This window comes from Artibeus jamaicensis, unplaced genomic scaffold (genome assembly GCF_021234435.1).
Source record: "Artibeus jamaicensis isolate MK-2021 breed Jamaican fruit bat unplaced genomic scaffold, CSHL_Jam_final scaffold_1689, whole genome shotgun sequence".
NCBI classification, from domain to species: Eukaryota; Metazoa; Chordata; class Mammalia; order Chiroptera; family Phyllostomidae; genus Artibeus; species Artibeus jamaicensis.
Window position 1 is genome coordinate 1,008,312 of NW_026522029.1, and position 6,004 is coordinate 1,014,315.

Consider the following 6,004-nt stretch of genomic DNA (forward strand, 5'->3'; position numbering starts at 1 on the left):
TGTCACGCAGACCTTATTTCCTGTTTCCATATTTCCTACTCTCTGTGCTCACTAAGGGACATGTCTCATGACCTCTGGATCACAATGAACACTGGGCGCAATTCCTATATCATTCAATAAATGTGCGCTGATTGAGAAAACAAATCACTAACATCTGCCAGGAAAAGCTCCTTGAGCACCTAGGCACTGTGCACATCAAGGAGAGAACAAGGAACGAGGCGTCCGAGCCCTTGTTCCTCAAGGCTCACCCATCCCTGAGTGAGCACACGGTCTAACGGGGAAGGAAGCCCAAGAACCCCACAGACAATCATTACAACGCGGCATGTGTTTCAACGTGTTGAAATGACGGTGGAGAAGAACAGAAGTCATGCGGAAAGCCTCGCCACATCTCTTAGGATTCAACATTCAGTTTTCCTTTCTGTTTTTAGAGCAAGAGTGGCAGGTTCCAGTGTTTGCAGGAGCCAGGTGGGTAGCATTAACAGGGCAACCGAGCGTGCTGGGGACAGTGGGGACCTAGAGAGTCCACAATGACACAGGGTGCGGGAATTCCTTAGCTCCAGCCAAATGCTGGCCCGGCATTGCCACGTCTAATTTTTCCCCAAGAAGCAAGCAATCTGGATTTTTTTTACCTGAAATCTCCTGATTTTTAAATGTTGACAACCAATTTTCTGTTTCAGTGGCTCAGATGTGGTCTGAGAGCTACCAGCTTGCCTCCCTCCTCTGCCCTGGGGCTTCCACGGAAGGAGCGCTCCTCAGAGGGAGCCCGTGCCCCGGGCCTCCCCTGAATCCAGGGCTCAGGCCACCTCCCAGCCCCTCTTCGCCCTCCATCCCCTCTTCACGCCCTTTCCCAGCAAGTGTCAAGGGTTCTTAATCAAAACTGCTTAGGGAAGAGTTGACACCTAGAGCTCGTGGGAAAATGGGTTAACCCTTGAGAAGAGTCAGAGGTACAGGGCCCCCCGGGAGGCGCAGCTGTGAGGTGGGTGGAAGAGGCCGGCGGGGAAGTCTCCTGAGTCCTGCCTGGTGGGCAACGCTCTCCTTTAAAGAGCATTAACTGGGGTCAGATTAACAAGTCAGCACTGAAACCATATCCAAACAAGACTCCCTAATTGTGGGGAGAAAAGCAGAGTCGGGGCCAGAGGAAAGAGTCCAGAGGACAAGACTGGCTCCAAAGCCATCCCCCTCCGCCCATTGGCAGGCTTGGGGCATATTTGATAAGGTGAAGGGAAATTGCAAAATTAGAACTGGCAACTTATACAGAGAGCCCCAGTGCAAGGCCGTGGGCCTGAGGCGGACTGAGCAGGTTGAGGAATTGTGGGGGAAAGAGGATTTGGCAGCCTGACTTCCTGTGGCTGTATCCAAGGCTAATTAGTTTGCAGTGTTTTGTGTGTGCCTGAATGGAAATGATCCCGGCACTGAGAGGCACGGGGATGAGGAAATGAAAAACATATGCACCGAGAAAGAAAGGGGAAGGGACTGGGGGTGGGGGGTGGGGAGCAAGGCTGGGGGGAGACCTGTCCTTTCGGCTACATTTTCTTTTTTTTCGGGAGAGGGCTCTCATCATTCTGTTTCATGACCAGTAAATCACCACCACAGCCCTGCCTGTCACATCGCCCATCTGGGGCAGAACTCATTAAACATCAAAAGACGGCCCATCAGTTCTGCTTAGTTAGAAGTCTGACTTACTAGAGGTCTAACCAGGGAGGAGTTTGCGTGTTTTTAATAATAGCTTAAGGAACTTCTTAACACCCCATAAATTACTTAATGCAACAAACTCTTCCTGTAGCCCAGCCGGCAGCTGAAAGTCACCGCACCGGCCCAGACCTACCCCACGGCAGTGGCTTTCTGGCGGTCACATTCCAGGAGACAGCGGAGTGTTCGCGCCTCCTTTAATTCGTAATTCTGAGCCCGTTGTTACAAAATGAGTGGATACGTCCTCCCTGAAAGGGGCGACTCAGAAAGCCTTTGTCTTTGCGTTTCTGACTCGCTGCCTGAAAAGGTGAGCTGGCTGCGGAGTCACGTTGCCAAGCGCCTCATACCAACAGGAAATAGTTGGGTTGAAAGATGGATTAATAACTAAGGCAATAAAACCAGAACTCTGCCCCCACCTTGAGGGGACAGGCTCGACAGATATCTAAATCAATAAATATTTATTGAGTGCCCACGCTGGATTAGATCGGAAACAGACAAAAATAAATTCAGACATTTCTGACTCCCCTAAAGGAGTCCACAGTGTTATAGACACGCATAACCATTTGGGGGCCTTAAAAAAATGGAGGGTGAGATTTCCTCCACCAGCACCTTTTAGAAATCCCTCGGGTGTCGGGTGCGTTTGGCTGTCACTGTTCGTTGCCACCTAACCTCCTCAGTGTCCCGCTCTGTAAGGGACACAGCCTGAGTAAAGCCGCAGCAACTGCTCAAGAGAAACGTAAGAGGTTTAAATACGAGCATCATGTCTTCGCTAAGAAAACACAGCCTCGGGAACTCAGCCTAGGTCTCCTGGCTCCGTTTTATTTTCTACCCACTTGACGAGGACATGGAAGAAGTTTCTAAGCACGTATCTAAGGACTACCTGGCAGGGAGCTAATATTGAGATCAATAATGATGAATATCATGTTACTAATCTGGTGTTTCTGGCATGATCGCATTGTGCCGGGAACTGAGTCCTGCTGGTAAAGATGATTAGAACACAGTGCTCCACCTCAGAGACCCCCTCCCCCGCTGCTGTTGAGGGACAAAGTCGTCCACGGAAAGAGAAAGGCGCCAAGTATGGAGAGGATTCAAGTAACGGGAGAGGGCACTCAACTCTGATGTGAAGGTGAGCAGGAAAAGCTTCTGTAGCACAGCTGATGCGTAGGCTGAGTCGTCAAGAAGCCCTTAGCCGGAAGTCAGGAATGGGGACATTCTAGCACTAATGGTATGGCTGTTGCAATTATTTGTCTCCCAAAGTCTCTGATGATTTCATAATCATTGTTTTTGCCAGACAATTAATGAGTAATCACTGTGTGTAGAAAACTGTGTTGGGTACTGTAGATTCAAAGAAGATCTTCATCCTTAAGTGCTACACAATTCAGGAGTGGTTAGTAGATGGGTGGGTGCATAGGTAGACAGATGATGGCAATGCCTTGTCTGTGCTTTACTTTCTTGTGGCAGTGCCAGTTTGCAGGAGCTTCACATAATGCCTCGTTTTACCCTTTCTTGAAAAGGGGGCAGGAAAGACATTACTTACTTTGTTTTGAAAATGAGGAGACTCGCATGCTAACAAATAGTGCAGAGGACCAGTGCACAAAATCGACTGCTTGGAGGAAGAGGGAAAGGGAGGAGAAACATGGTAACAGGATGGAAAAACAGGCCGGGAGAGTGACGTTTCGAGGGAAGCAGATGAATTGGCCAAGCTCGAATGGGAAGAGAAAGCTATTGTCCTGAGCACCTGGACCACGTGCAGCTGACAGTCTTGGAGCAAACTCTCACGCCCGGCTCAGGCAGTGCCTCCATGAAGGCTTGGAGACTTGGGAGTGGAGCCAGGGACACACCATTATCAGCCCCCTTGAGAGACACAGAGGTAGAAACACTGTAAAATACCAATGATCTGTGAGAATCTGCCCTGGACTTGTCCTTTACAAAGAATGAGTTTGACAATGTCAGCACTGGCTCTGGGTGGGGTCAGCATGGGTGAGGGGCCAGGACCATCCTTTCTTTCCATTGCTAGATGCTATATCCTGCAGGCTTTAAGTCTAGACCCTGCTTAACTGCCTCCTCTTCCAGCAAGCCTTCCTTGACTTCACAAGCTATGTTAGAGGCCCATCTGAGCTACCATTGCATGGTCACCACAGGGTGTTGGAGCTCTTAGTGTCCCTATCTCTCTCACTGGCCTGAGGGCAACGGCCATGCTGTTATAGTCCCAGTACGTTCTTTGGTGACTAGAATATAGTAGGTACTTGAAGTCTGTAGAATAACTAAAGGAATGATGAGTACATAAGAAGAATGCAAACTCACACTTATTAACAACCACACCTAAAACAAAAGCAAACTAAAAGGACAGCTAGATCAGGAGCGGAAACATAGAAATGAAGATCTCATGGAGGGTTAGCAACAGGGGAGTGGGAGAAGGAGAAGGGGGGAGAAGGTACAGAAAATAAGAAGCATAGACGGTAGGTAGAAAATAGATGGGGGGGCAAGAATAATAGGAGAAATATAGAATCTAAAGAACTTGAGACACGTGGTCATAAACTAAAGGGGGGATGGTGGGGGCGGGGGGTGCAGGGTGGAGGGGAATGAAAGGGGAGAATAGAATAACTGTAATGGCATAATCAATGAAATTTTAAAAAAAAGAAGAATGTCACTGGCTCCTCCGGATAATGACTATCTGTGCCTTCTATGGCACAGTAAGAGCTAGCTCCTGGAGAATACAGGATACCGTCAATCCTTTTCTTGTCTTTACATCTACAAGCTCTTCAGAAATAGACTGGTTTCCAAAACACAGTGTTAATGGTCTTTTTTGGTTTTTAATCCTAACTTGAAAACATGCTTATTGATTTTAGAGAGAGAGGAAGGGAGAGAGAGAGACGGAGAGAAACATCGATGTGAGAGGGAAACATCAATCAGTTGTCTCTCACATGCGCCCCAACCAGGGACTGAACCCACAGTCCAGGTATGTTCTCTGACTGGAAATTGAACACGCGATCTTTTGGTTCGTAGATGATGCTCCAACCAGCTGAGCCACACGGGCCAGAGCCGCGATGGTCTTTTTGATGTGTGAACCTGGCTAGACTACAGTACCCAGTTATTCGAACACTGATCTAGGTGTTGCTGTGAAGGTATTTTGTAAATGTGATTGAAATCCATAATCAGTAGAGTTTAAATAGTGGAGATTATTTTGGATAGTCTGGGTTGGCCTGATCCAATCAGTTGGGAGGCCTGGCATGCAGAGCTGGGACGTCGCTGAAGAAGAAGCTTCTTCTTCTGTGGGTACAGCCTCAGCCTGGCAGCCTGCCAATTCTGACGGCCTGCCCTGTGGGTTTTGGACCAGCCTAGCCGGTGCCCACAGTCCTGTGAGCCAATTCCTTGCGATAAACCTCCTATTACATGTGTCCCACTTGTTACGCTTCTCTGATTGAATCCTGACTGATGCACCATAAGTCCAAAGTGTCTGAAGGGATTTGAGCTCACAGTGGCCCCATGCATTTCCACCGGAAGATGCCAGCCTTTCCCAGCTACAATCATTCTTGCTGATGCAAGAACATATCAGCATCCTCCTTCTCCTTTTTCTGATACAATCCAATAAGTATCTTTTCCTAACATGGGCCTGTTTGATCTGTGTTAAACCCATTGATCTAACCCATCGCCTCAGTAATTTCTGCAGGTGTGATGAGTCATAGACCTCCTCAGCAGGTAAGGTCGGATCAGGCTGCCTCGCTACCTTGAAGCAGCACAGATCTGAACAGGCTATAACCTTACAGAACCATCCACAACTTATTCCAGAAGTTTAAGTAGCAGAATGTTTACTGTGCTTCATCCCAAGTTCTAGAAAAACACTCCAGCCTTCTCCAGAATTAAAAACAGCCTGATGGACACGGTTGGATCTGAGCTGGCGGTACGATAATGGGAGGAAAGAAAGTAGTTGGGCGGTTGGGGGTCGTCACGAAACGTGCACTCACACTGTAACTCCCCAGTGACACACCCGTGAGTTTTCCATTCCATCCGTCTCTGCATCTTTTGTGTGTTATTGTCGGTTGTGTAGGCATAACAGTGTTCTCGGGCTTCGCGATTCCCTCCGCCTTCCGGATTTCTTCTACTATCTAAAAATTAATTCCACATGTATGTGTAACCTTCCGTTTATTTTCCCACCATCTTCTATTTTTAAAAATTATCTCGCCCCTTTGAAAAGCACTCACTGGGCCAAGCACTCAATGACCCCCTGAGCCGTCAAGAAAGGGCAACGTAAAAACCCCGCTTTTGGGAGAGGTGGCAGAGGTGTTGTTTCGCTTCAATCAGCGGTGTGACAAGG

The 6,004-nt window shown here is 48.3% G+C and overlaps 1 non-coding gene across 1 annotated transcript; it reads left to right on the forward strand.

Moving 5' to 3' along the window:
• The first annotated feature begins 5,871 nt into the window (after positions 1-5,871).
• On the forward strand, positions 5,872-6,004 carry LOC119041758 (small nucleolar RNA SNORA21). Its single transcript, XR_005081102.2, has one exon. It is a non-coding gene; the product is annotated as a small nucleolar RNA SNORA21 (small nucleolar RNA).